This window comes from Pezoporus flaviventris, unplaced genomic scaffold, assembly GCF_033815535.1.
Source record: "Pezoporus flaviventris isolate CSIRO_AGI_PZ_B2104156 unplaced genomic scaffold, CSIRO_AGI_Pfla_v1 ptg000013l, whole genome shotgun sequence".
NCBI classification, from domain to species: domain Eukaryota; kingdom Metazoa; phylum Chordata; class Aves; order Psittaciformes; family Psittacidae; genus Pezoporus; species Pezoporus flaviventris.
This window is the reverse complement of record NW_026892561.1, coordinates 31,833,124-31,846,872: the sequence shown is the minus strand read 5'-3', so window position 1 is coordinate 31,846,872 and position 13,749 is coordinate 31,833,124. Positions and strand designations below refer to the sequence as shown.

Here is a 13,749-nt window from a genome sequence, read left to right as displayed (position 1 = left end):
AAATTGAAGTTCATTTGACAATGAACTGCTGGTTCTTAACATGTAATTTTTCCTATCTGAAGACTGACACAGACACTTTTTATTTTTCTAAGTAAACCCTATTCCAAGAGTGAAAGTAAAAGCTGGTTAAATGAACAGTCAGAGAGGAGAGAGAGCATGCCTTTCCATATACATTACTTGAATCTACCTAGCATGTACCCGCTGTTGAGGTGGAGAATCACTGGGCTCATGGGACAAAACTACCTCTTGCTTTTTCTCATAAGAAATGACATCCAGGAGACAATAACAAACTTTTTCCTCGGCAACCTCCATCTTAGTTGCTTGTCTTTTACATGGGTGTATCCCTTCGCCCAGCTCATAGTTTCAGCTTTTACAGTGGTAATCTCTTGGTGGGGTTTAGTCTTTTATAGACACTTAATCCAGAACTGTGTGGCCACAGATGCTTTGTTTAGGTTGTTCTTGTCAATGAGTTCAAGCTCTGGAGAAATAAACTCACTGAGTTTTTTCTTATTATTCTTCCTTGGCAGCAGCAACAGAACAACTCAGAGTTTCCAGGCCCAAAGCTTTGATGCTGGTCGATCTCAAAGACATGCAGCATACATGAAAGCTCAGACTTGCCTAAATAATACTGTAAATAAGACTTGCAGATACTTGAAATTATTCTTTCACCTTGCTCTCGAAGTTGATGTAGCCTGACCTAGGCAGTCATGGTCATCCACGCAGTGTGGGACAGAACTGTTACCAGTGAGATCTGTACCTGCCTTTCCACTGTTAATTCTTAATGTATTTAAATTGGGTCCCTGCTCCTTGATGAGGAATGGCTGTTGAGGAGTATTGTTTGTGCTGAGAGCTGGCAGAACTTCCTCAAGGATGGTTGTTGTCAGGATGCGCAAGAGCTACATCTCCTGGCTCTACCAGAAGCTCTTGCAGCATTGTAGTAATTGCTGGAGAAGGAAGGGTTTCCTCTCCCTGACTGCTTAGGTATGTGGTTTGCAACATGATCCTGTTTCTTCCCCAGAAGGAGTTACTGTTTGTAGCAAGATGAGTGACTAAGCTTTGCTTAGAGAATTGGAAGAACATCAAGTCTACTTCTCTGTAATTCTACAGGATGTTAAAACACTTGAAAATAAGGAAAACCATCAGATCTAAACAGATAAGCACACTCTGTTACCTAAGACTTTAGAGTCCTTTGTGTTGCTTTAAAAAGTTACTGACTGGCCAGCTATTGCTATAACTGATTAGCTAGTTTCCATCTTTCAGGCATATACTTTTGCTGTTCAGAAAAGATTACATGGTTTAGTTGATAACATTGCTGGAGATATGTTTTGTTACTTTTGTTAATTGCTATCATCTATTAGGGGTATTTGCCCCTTCCAGAATGAATAAATTAATTAATACAAAATGCATATAGTTGGATCTAGTATTAGTAAAAAAATACTATCTGTGCAAAAAGGATTAGTTTCCTGCTTCCTCTTCAAACATATATTGCATCTTCTGATTAAAAAGGAAAAAGAAGAAACCTTTAGTTCACAATAAAGCAAGCTTTTACCTCACATACTCTGGAAAATATATAAAGCTCCATAAAAAAAAAAAAAAAGAAAAGAAGGAATGACCAGGAAACGTAGAGGTGAACTCCACTGAAAACCACCTGAGATCTGCAATTAGTTCTACCAGTGATAAAACTGGTAAAAAACACAGTGGAGGAAAGGCTCAGGATTTCCTATATAATGATACTATCTGAAGAGAGACATTACCAATAGGAGATAAAGCATACAATTTCTTCAGTATAATTTTCAAGTAGGGGATTAGATTTCCTTCTAACATATCTATTTATGGCTGAACACAGTTGAACATATGTTTATTTCCAAGGAAAAATGTTAAGCAACAATACAAGGGTGCAATTGTAGTCAGCATTCTGTGTAACAAATGCTTGTTTATGAACCAAGACTGTATGCTGGGAATTTTCTCCTGAAAGGTCAGTACTTTGCTTCAAAGTCACATCTTCTGAAAAGTAGCATCAAAGTAATTCGTCTCATTACGGTGGTGTTTCAGTGAAGACAGCCTGCTACATCTCTGTAAATTAAAATTGAATAATTATCAATTTTATACTGACTGTACTGTAATTACATTATAAAATATGTGAGCCAATGTAGAGAAATATTTAATGAGATGGAAAAGATGTCTGTCTTTAAAAAACAAGAAGTTTGGTTTGCTTTTCTATTACGATATTTAACAAATAATGAAGTTACCATGAATACAGCACTTCAAGGAAAGTAGAGTCCACAGTGTGGTACTGAAGATAGTAGTGTAGGACTTAATTAGTACTATATAGTATTTTACTTAGTTAGACAAAATGCCCAGTCAGGGCCCTTCATGAAATAGAGGTCCTGAGGACATCTGCAAAATTATCAAAATATGTATGTTTGATATGTACTTATGTCTATATAAATACAATTGTTAGGTGTTCTTTAATATACACCCTACATAAAAATGACTGATCTTTCAGAGGTGACTAAAATTTTCATTTGATTGAAAACTGTTTCAGTGCTGCTGAAATAGCCTACGTTTGTGTGGTTTCTTTTCCTGAAATATCACGTGATTTTATGTATCTTTTCAGTTTAGTGTCAAAAGTCCATCAATAAACAAGAATTACCCATTGATACTAGAGTTTCTTATATAGTGAGATACTACTGACTCTTAGTCATGACCTCACAGTAACAGCCTTGATTTGCCCATTTTGTAACGTTGTACTTATTTTATGATTCGAAAATCAATATAAAACTGTAAACATAAGCATGACTCATTTTATAGGCATATTCCCCAAAAGATGCTTACCCATTATTTTTAAATGCTTGCTGTTTTATGCTTCTATTTCCTGGAGATATTTAGAGAAATAACTAGAACTGGGAAGATGCAAAGCTACTCCTTTTATTAATAATGCAAGAAATTGTGACATCCACAACTTGTACATAGTTATTTAGAGTATCCGAATGCTCTAAAAGTACTGTGTAGGTTTTATAAGAATATTATTCTCTTGAAAGCTTTAATAGTCTGGGTTTTCAGACAATCAAGTTATCTCAAATTATTACTATAAACTCAGATACAAAATAAATAAAGGTGTAAACTTTGCACAAGCTGAAGTTTTTGGGGTTTTGTTTCTATTTTGTATATGTCTATGCATTTTTCTGTTGAATACATGCTTTGAATTACAGTATATTCTTTATTCTAGTCACTGAAATATAACCTTCATGATCAATACAGCATCAGTCTTTTAGTTAACTGTTCAGTTACCCTCATTCTGATCACACACAAATCCATATCATTTACTAAGGTTTTCCACATCTGCAGATAGGAAATTCTATTGAATAATACTAACTACTATTACAAAGGAGACCAACCCCCCCCCCCCGAAATCTGATCTTTAGGATTGTAAGTAAGTTTTTAAAACTTAGAGCATTTTTTTCCTACATAACTTCTGTGAGTTCTTACTTTTCATCTGTAACATGCACAATCTGGCACAATATGATAAAATGGTAAGCGAGTCCACCAGGAAATCATTTCAGTGATTTTTCTGAATGTTGCAAACTGCTTTACTAGTTGTAAACAAACTTATTTCATTGAAAGGATTCTTCTTACATCCTGTTTCTATGAAATGCTATGCAGTAGTCAGACCTCGCTTTGATGGAGCTTTGTTTGTCCACAGGGATGTGCCCATACAAAATCATGTGAGGAACCATGCCCTAGAAAAGCACCAATCTGAAGAATGTCTTTCTGCTTGTGACTCTATTGTTACGTGGTTATAGTATCTCAAATAAACACAAAAAGAGGAGATGCATCACAACTTTGTTTCTCTTTTCAGTGACTGTTCTGCAATCTCCTGCTCAAATTTGCTTGACAAAATATTTAAAATAAAACATGATTATCCATAATACCTTCAAGACTAGTTTCATTCAGTGTTCACCAATAATGCAAGCTGACATTCACAGTAACTAAGGAATAAGCTTAGCCTCCAAACATGCATGTTGCATGCAGTTTTATCAGTATTTCCTGCAGACATGTATTTGCTTTGACTTAGAGGGATGTAATCTGTTCAGTTGGGCTAAAACTTACATGCAGTTTCTATGATACTGGAACAAAGATAATAAGTGGCAGCACCTTCAGGCTACAGTGCAGATGTGTATGTGCAGTGCTACTGCTTTCTTCCAGCCATGCTCCCCCATTCCCTGTTGCTGCAGGTGCCCATGCTTGTCCTTCTCTTTGGCACCTAGAGAACATAGGGTTGCTTAACAGATACATCTCACAGGGTATTTCAAAGGTAGGAAAACTACTGCAGAAACGTTGGCCCAAATACAAATTTCACCCAAGGTGGGAGGAAATAATTTTCACATTGATTGACTTTTAGGCTGAAGAACAAGGATTTTTCATCTCTGACTACTGCGCTGGAAAACAATGCAGACACTACTTCAAGCTCCTAAAGACAAGGTGAGATTATTAATCAGATACAAAACATTCTTTCCTTTCTAATTTCTTTCCACTACAGCTGGCAGCACACTGTTTTGAACAGAAACACCCATCCTCTCTCCCACCATTTTTATCGATGGGCATTTCCCAGCATTTCTGCAGAGCCACTGTGGCCACAGTGTCACTGGTCTCCACTCGAGTCTCTCCTTCCCTGCTCCCCATTTCTGCACCTCTGTTCTTTGGACAATAGTATTTCTGTATCTGATTTTTGGGGACTAGCGTGTCCTCTTTGGAGCAGAGGACACAGCTTTTATGTTCTTCTTTCCATATACTGAGTTGTGCTTTAAAAAATGTGTTAACAGCATTCTACAGATGAGGAAAGGGAAATATACAAATGCCACAGGATTTTTCCAAGTGGCTGATTTAGGCTAAGACATAGATCTCATTCACATACCCCACCCCACCTCGGGCCAAGCAAAGTCTTACTGTTTTCCCTCTTGTGAAACATCTTTATTTTTACTTGCAGACTTAAAGCAAAGTGATGAACTCTTGACTACAAGAAAGCTAGTGGCTAGGATAGTAAATAAATTTTCCATGCCACACTGCTGCATCTAAAATGAAAAACTAAAGATGACAGATCTCTCATTACTTTGTGTTGCTTCTTATGTAATTTATGAACCTACATTGAATATGTTTTGAGCCATAAATGTGATCTGTATCTATATTTGACATAAAGCATGCAAAGGACAGTTCAAAATATCAACATTAGCCATTTATGTGCAGAGTTATCATATGCATTATCATAGACAAGGTTGGAAGGGACCTCAAAGATCAGCTGGTCCAACCTTTGTTGGCAAAGCATGGCCTATACTAGATGGCCCAGCACATTTTGCTGGAGAAGACTAAAGTCAACAAGGACTAATCTAAAGCAGCCCAGGGAATAACTCAGTCATCAGCATTTGTATGCTTTGCAATCTACTTTTTTTAACTGAGAACATTTTGTATTGTCATTTAATTTTTCTATTGTATGCAACAAACTGGGCCTGTTTCATGATGACAGATTGAGGAGAAATTCTATCTTGGAATGTATACAGAATTCTGTTTTATCATAGATATGTTTGTATGCCATGTTAATAATCACTAAGCACGACTGTTACAGTAAATAACATTTAGCATGAAATAATGCAGTGTCATAATAAACATGAAGTAGGCTAAAATTACTTATACTGAGGACGCTGAGACTACTGGTGATGAGGTGCACTGATAAGGAGCAACATCAAGTACTGGGGACCAGGGGTCATGGGTTCTTTGCAAATTCCCAACTTCTTCCTGTTGCTAAAAAGACACTTAAACTAAAACACTACCATAAAATAGTTTTATAATAAATTCTAAGAGCTCTGTCTGGATAAAATAATACCTGATCTTCACTCCATTAAAGCTACTCAGGGCAGATCAAAATAATCCAAGCCAATATATCCAATAAAAATGTGGGCATACCTCATAATTGGTAACACAATGCCTCCATTCAGGGTAATTTTTTACCAGATTCAGAAACTGCTCTCAGCATTCTCTCTAACTGCCCCTTTAAACCCAAACAGGAGGGCTAAGCAAGAGCCTGGTCTTTTTTTGTAGTCTGTATTTGTGTATTGAAGTACGTGGCATACCATCCACTAAAGGATGAAATACAATCTCTCTGCAAGGCATCCAGCATAGCAAAGAGTTCGGAACTGTAAAAAACACAGGCATCAATTTTCACTCATAAACCAGAACTAAAATGTTACTTTTTAATTTCAGAAATATGCTGTGTTTCTATACAGTGTTGTACAAAACCTCAAGGACTGCAGTTTTTGATATTTCATGAGGTTCATTGGGAATCTCCTCTTTATAGAGCTGTGCCAGTGCCCAACAATGGTACTATTTATTTCCCATGCCACACAAGATATATTTAAAAGGTCAGCTGAAAGTGAAAACACCTGTATGTTACTTTTCCACTGCTACTTACAATATTTATCAGTACTTGATAAAAGTATTGTCCAGATCTTCCCCTGTGCCAACCTTTGAGCAAGTGCACAAGTCTAGAGTTTCTATATTTTGGTATTTAATTGCAAATATTTACCTCAGCCTAAAATATTTCTCAACACAGACAGCAGCACTGTATATTTTCACTGTGCCTCCATGGTACAGAGATAAGCATTCTACACAGAGGTAAACTACAAATGCAATATTAAGGGATTTATCTAAATCCACACAGAAAATCAGCATCAAGGGCTAGGAGGTCCCACTTGCAAGCTCCTTGCTTACTTGACCAGCTCAATAGCAAGGACTTGTCTATCATTTTTTATGTAATTATAGAAGAAACATTCCAGCAATTTTTGATATTGCCTACACTTGCTATTCTGGTAACAGTATCCACCAGCAAAGGAATATGATCTTCCACAAGGAACTTCTTAATACACCCAACCCCAGTCATCCATATGTCAGCCATAATATGTGACCAAATTAGATGTAAGTTCTGATCACAGTTTTCAAAACTGACTGTAATGACTTGTGACAATATGTCACATTTCACAAGATCTTCAGGAGACGGATAAACAGAAATATGTCCCAAGTTACCCATCAAAAAAACTAGTCACCTCCCCTAAAATAGTTATACTTAAAAATCTTGGCTTCTGATCTTAGTTTTATATTGCCAGCCTATTATTTTAACCTTCTTTGCAAAGCATGTGGTAGTAACCTAGAGGCATAAAATCCAATCTATGCACATCACTTTGAATATATTTTTTATTTTCTCTGTCATCCTTCAGAATGAGGCCATCAGCCAAGTTCATTACCGAAGATATACTCATCTCTGCTGAGTTACAAAAAAAAAAAAAAAAAAACAAAACCAAAAAGCAGACACAAAATTTTTTTTCAGAACTTTTCTGACTTGTAGCAGTTTCTCTTTTCCTGCCCTTCTTGAGCCTGTATTTAATCCACTTTAAAAATCCACTTCTCAAAATTAATATTTTTTCTTCAAAACCCAAATTGTTATTTACGCAAAAAGTAATTGACAGCCTCCCCTGAAAAGCTTGCTTGAGGGTTTTAGAAGCATCCTCTTTCTCAAACACAATAAACTGCCATCTTATTGCTCTTCTGCGTGCCTATCCAGGCTACTGTGAGGGCTCTGGAGCACATAGCAAACACTACATCATCATCATCATCATTATTATTATTATTATTACATACAAGAGGGAATAGTCTTTAAGAACCTGTACTTGGCTCCCAGTTGGCAGCAACATTCAAGGAGTCACATTTTTTTCATGTACCAAGTAATAACAAAAAAATCAGTTTAAGAGTTTTGTCTTCAAATTAAAATTAGACTTTTTTCAGTGGAAAATTTTTGAAGATGAAAAAACTTCAGGAACTAAATCACTATTTTAACTGCTCAGAACTTAATCCTTTCCCATAAAAGCCTCACCTGAATATTGAGAGTTGTCAGTGATTTATTACTATAATCCAGTATTTTGGTAAGTTAATATTTTGATAATGATATATTAATTTTTGTTTAATTTCTACATAATTCTGAAAATCCCTTCACTACAGAGTGAAATGCTAGTAACATAGTTTTCCTATTTTATATATATGCAATGTTCCATTAGATAGTGTATCTGGACATCTAATAACACATTATACTAATAATATTTTTATGAGATTGGAAATCCTTGCTGTCTTCCCTATGGATATAGGACAGGGAATAGAAGCTTAGTTGCAGGTGAATTCTAATTAATTTTAAATATCTAATTAATTTAAAATGTTTAGATACAACACAATCACCCAGTGCTCCAGGTAAGATGAACGGGTTGCATAAACCTCTCCCCAGGAATGTTTTGCTCTGCTTAAGACACAAACCTCTTCAAATCACTTTCCTTTCCTACATACTACTTGGGGAACAAATGGCATCACATTAAATTAGGATGAGTCTCTACCAAAATGATTTACAGAAGGAAGTGGAGGAAAAATGAAGACTGTCAGAGGAAAAACTGGAAGCTGTCTCATATTCCAGACAAGACCTTGGTGGTCAGTACCTGCTTATTTGTTAATAAAGTGTATTATATAGAGCTTTATTATTACTACTACTGTGAAAAATATACTTTTTTTATTTTTATACAATATTCTTTTACAGGAGTTTACCACATCACTAGCAATAAAACAGTGAGATTTCAGGTCCCCGTTCAGAAAAGCACTTATCAGCTGCTTACCCATAAGCTATACCTGCTGTCTCCAGGTTGAGCTTTGCTGATTCAGGATGGTGTTTTGAACCAAAGGCTCCTGTTTGCCAGGATTACACACATTCTATAAATATGACCCTATGAACAGGGTATGCAAAATCTGGGGAGAGGCTGAACAGCAAGGAAGCAACTCATGGCTCAAGAGACACCACAGAAGAATAAAGTGATGTTCCCATCCAAATGACAACAATACTCCTAATGAGAGTATCTTTATGCTCTGTCCCGGCCATAAAGCTGCTATGGCTTCCCTGACACTGCTGTCTCTGCTCATTGCCTTCATTTATAACCATCACAACTGCAGCTTCCGAGCTCAGCCACTGCATCTGAAAAGCCACATCTAACATCATGCCATCTTCTTTTTCTTCGTTCTTTTTTTGTTAACATCAGCACTCAGCTCAATCATTAAGTGCTTTACAACAAATAAGTATTCTTTGGAACCTGCCTTTAAGACATCTTGTTTTCACATGAATTCTACAAGCCTAATTCCTGTAAATTCATAGTGTATTCTAGTAGAGTACCACTGTTCTTTTACACTTAACAATTAATTTAAGGATTGGTTTAAGTAGGATTAGGTAAAGGGAATTTCTAATGGAATTTGTCTGCCTGGTTTGCTTCATTTTTTCTTGGGTTTTTTTTGGTGGTTTTTTTGTTGTTGTTGCTGTTTGTTTTGTTTCTTCTGAACACACAAGGACAGGAGCAGGTTTTAGGTGGGCAAAGAAGCTTGTGCAGAAGTTGGATAGGAGCCTGTGGAGTCCTTGTGAGTTAAGAGCTCATCCACAGGCCAGGCAATACAGGCACTACCAATGAACATCACATGACAATAGTTTCAGCTTTTTGCATTCACACAGGAAAAAAATAACTACCTGGGTGAAAAGGAAGAAAATTGCCATGTACAAGGTCAGGCTTCTCACCAGCACGGAATAGCCCAAGTACTTTGCAAGGTTGATGCCAGCTCACACTAGCTGAGAAGATGGGCTTATTCATCTTCCTTTTTAAGCTTGACAAAATACTAACAGATGCAGGGAAAGCCCTCCAGAGAAATGGCTACACCAGCAGCTACCAAACATCTTTGAATCACCTCACCAGCATTGCTGTGCTGAGAGCAACAGAGCTGCAATGATTTACGCCAGTGATGCCTTAGGTTGCTTAATTTATTTGGATGTCTATCTATAACAAGACCATGATTTTGTATGTCTTATCTTCAAACTACACTCTTCCTTTCCTACATATAAAGTGGCACGGCAAAATTCAACTATACAAAAGGCAGGGTGGTTTATTATTTCTTTAGAACAATAGTGAAAGTAGCCCAGGTTCATTATAGATTAAATTCATCCTGCAAGGAAAAGATCGCTACAGAGCATGAGGAGATTTGCAGACTTCATCAGTCCTTTACTGGCTTCAGTTTGCAGGCTTCTTGCATGAATGCCTGCTTCCCTGAGGATATGGACGTCTAGGCATCTTCTTTAATAAGTGATATCAGAAAAAACTTATTTCCCAAAGTCTCCAGATGCTCAGCAAAGCAGCATCCTGCTGAGCTCTGTGATACACTGGGCTCAAATTTCAGTGCTGCTCGCTGAAAGAAAAAAAAAACAAAAAATTAGCCATTTGAGGATGATGGTCCTGTGCATGCCCCAGGGACACTGCATTCAAGGGGTTAGCTTGACATTAGGCCTGCATGAGTTAATTAAAAAAGAATAATTGGGTTTTTTGCTCCCCTTCCGGTTGTCTTCATTCAGGCAAATATGCTGAAATCACAAAATCAGCAAAAGGATAGCTTTAACGAGAAAATAGAAGATGAATTCAGCATATTTGCTGCATAAAAATATGACATTTGTGTGGAAATGACCTATTTTCATGAACAGGCAGCTATATATCACAGAAAGTTTCACTGTAATATTTACACAAAAGAGATTGGAAAGCACTTTCCCATAAGGTGCTTATTTCCTCCAGATGAAATAATAAGGCAAAGCATAATCAAGAAGCTTAGAAGAAATATTTCACTCAGTATCATATGTTTTAAGCCACTGTGCATTTGGTTTGATTTCCATGATTATTTCATGTTTATTTGTCTTATGCCTTAATGGAAGCAAAGGACTTAGGAAGAAATAATCCTTTCTTTCTCCTCCTTTTCTAATCACATTACAGCTTGCAAATGATGGCAGATTGGCACCAAGACAGACCCACACTGCTCAAATAAGCATGAAAGTGTAGGCCTGTTCAGTGTTGGAGGCAGAAAGATGTTCCTCCGCAGTGGCACCAGCCCCGAGAATGTTGTGCCTGTCCCTGCACGTGGTCGGAGTGGGACATGAGCCCTGCTGCATGGGAGCCAAAATCATCATGACAAATCCACATTACCGTGACCTACATTTATTCCAGCACATGTGGCAATTCAGCCATCAACAATCATTCAGGGCAGGCGGCTTAGGGGATGCTGACAGAGATCATTGCTTTGCAGCTTCTCCTTTGAACTGCAGCATATTATTGTGTGTTATTGCAGGGGCTGAACCAGTTCCAGCTCAAATAAGGGGTAAAACTCTAGAGTAATGATCAGCAGCACAAAATCAAATCCCTCGCCAATTCCCAGCAACTGCGTAAAGGTCTTACCAATGGAAAGATGCTATAATCATAGAATACATAACTAGCAGGTTATTTTTAGGCTTTTATTACAAAATTACAATTTTAGTTAATAGTTGCACAACTACAAGATTGTTTTAATGTCAGCGCTTAATGAAACACTCTGATCTGATTCAACCCCACTGAAGTCAAGTGCAAAATTCATCCTGATATGAATGGATTTCCAGATGAGAAAACCTTTAAACTTATCATGAATTAAGGTATAGCTTTTTCCGATGATGAAGTGAAATTATTTAAAATCAATTATAACATAAAAGATACATCCTGAACTAGGCATTCACTGAACTAAGATTCTTGATTTACACCCTAACATCCTAACCCTACATGGAAATCCATACATCACCAAGTCAAAGTAATCTGACTTAAGATAACTTACTTTAGAGCAGGAAATAATGTTTCTTTTTTAATTTCCTCTGTTCAGAAGCCATTTGGATTAGCTGGGACATTAATAGCAACCAGAATAATTACTACTGTAGCTATTTCACCACCAAAACTCTACGAGACTTCCAAAGTACAATCAGCCAACACAACTCTTCCTTTGCTTTTAAAACCAGCCCTGAGTAATTTTGGCCACCACTTTATTTCACAAATATAGAACAGCTGTGGAGCAGCTAATGACTTACTTGGAGTCCTCTGGAAGAGTGAAAACATTCCAGCCTTGTACTCAACCACTAAGCAATGCTCCTTGCTACATAGAAAAGATAACTTAAGACATTTGTACCCATATGATGTTAATGAAAGCAGTTTTTTGTAAGTTTTTAAAGAAAAGGGCACACCTTTGAAATGTGATTTCTCATAGTTGCATGACTATTTATATAGAGAAATATAAATTTATATAAATGTATACATATCTATAAATACACATATTATACATTATAGGCATATACATACATACATATATACACTGTATTATATACACATACACAGATTTGTATATACATATTTATAAATATATATATACACACAAATGCACACACAGCTTGCTTCTTTTTAGCTAGCTATAGTTATAAATTCTCCCTCCCCCATGAATCCAAGATGATTTGAATTGCCTCTGGTGAGCTCCCCACGGTTGCCTTCCCATCCCAAACTAAATATAATACTCATTATTCTGCCATTCTGGTATCTGAGAAACTTGGCAACCTTTCTGAATGACTTGAGATGCAGTAATTTCTCCTGCATTGCCTCTAACCTATTCTAGGAGATGCAACACACTGCTAAAATTGAGTGTCCAAAATGCTAATATGTCTGAGAAGTGCCTCCACTGACCTACATTGAGAATGTAGGTCTTAATGTGTCTACTTTTAGCTTCCTAAGCAAAATGCCCATATTTTTAATAACAGTCCAAAGCAAGCCAGGTACCTAAATCTCCCAAAACTTTCCAAAAATTGACTTCTACATTTTAAGATTCTAGCTTGTGCATGTATACACACATACATACTCACACAGTATATATGTATATACTGTACATTCTTAGTATCAGCATTTCCACCACATGTATTAGCTGCCTTGTTCCAGTAGAAGTAACACAGAAATCAATTACTACTGTTTTGAGTTAACCGCAACTCATTTTAGGTTGTTGCAAATGGAACATCTCCACTTTATACCTGATGCATACCTGTTAGAGATCCATCTTATCAACGTTTTGTGCTCTGAAGGCTTTAACAGACTTTGGCTGGCTTGTAGGGGCTGGCAAAGCACAAGGCATGTAATACCACCACGGCTAACCTCGGGAGGCTGCTTACAAAGCTGAGTTACAAGTAGGCAATCCAGTCGATACATCTTATAGAATGAAGTCTTGAGGTGCAAAACACCACTCTATAGAAAAACCCAACAAAGATAACCATATTTTCAATCGGTCTCCATTTCATGCACATGGTCAATGTGCAAACCAAGGTGTTGCAACTTGTCAGCCAAATGACTAACTGTGCATGCAGCAAGGCTGAGAATGCTAACAATTTGGAGGCTGGTTGAGAGCTTGGGCCAAAAGCAGGGAAAAGAGGATAGTGTGAGATACTTGATTAGCTGCTCTAAAAAAGAGAGGCTTCGACAAGAATTGTGTGTTGTTATTGACTGTCCCTAACCCAGCAAGACACCTCACTTTCAGGTGCCATTTGCATCATTAGCCTTGGTACAGTTCCCACTTGTCACAACTTAACCCATCTCTGTGGGTCATCTTATTTCCCATCTATTCTATGATTCTATGATTTCCCAGAGATGCCAATGCCAATCCTGCCATCAGCATCGCTGGCTGTAGCATCATGGCCCCTCATTGCCCACAGGAGGAGCATATATATATATTTATATATATAAATTAGATACATCCACATTCCTTACTTTGCTGGTTTAAAACCAAAGGGGAAAAATAATCACAGATTGAACAATGACT

General features: G+C 37.1%; 2 long non-coding RNA genes across 2 annotated transcripts in view; both read left to right on the top strand.

Moving 5' to 3' along the window:
* The window catches only part of LOC133268853 (uncharacterized), a 302,382-nt gene that overhangs the window by 50,290 nt on the left and 238,343 nt on the right, over window positions 1–13,749 (top strand). The gene's annotated exons all lie outside the window — the stretch shown is intronic.
* Window positions 4,023–6,281, top strand: LOC133268209 (uncharacterized). The gene is made up of 2 exons (XR_009742997.1): window positions 4,023–5,238; window positions 5,607–6,281. It is a non-coding gene; the product is annotated as an uncharacterized LOC133268209 (long non-coding RNA).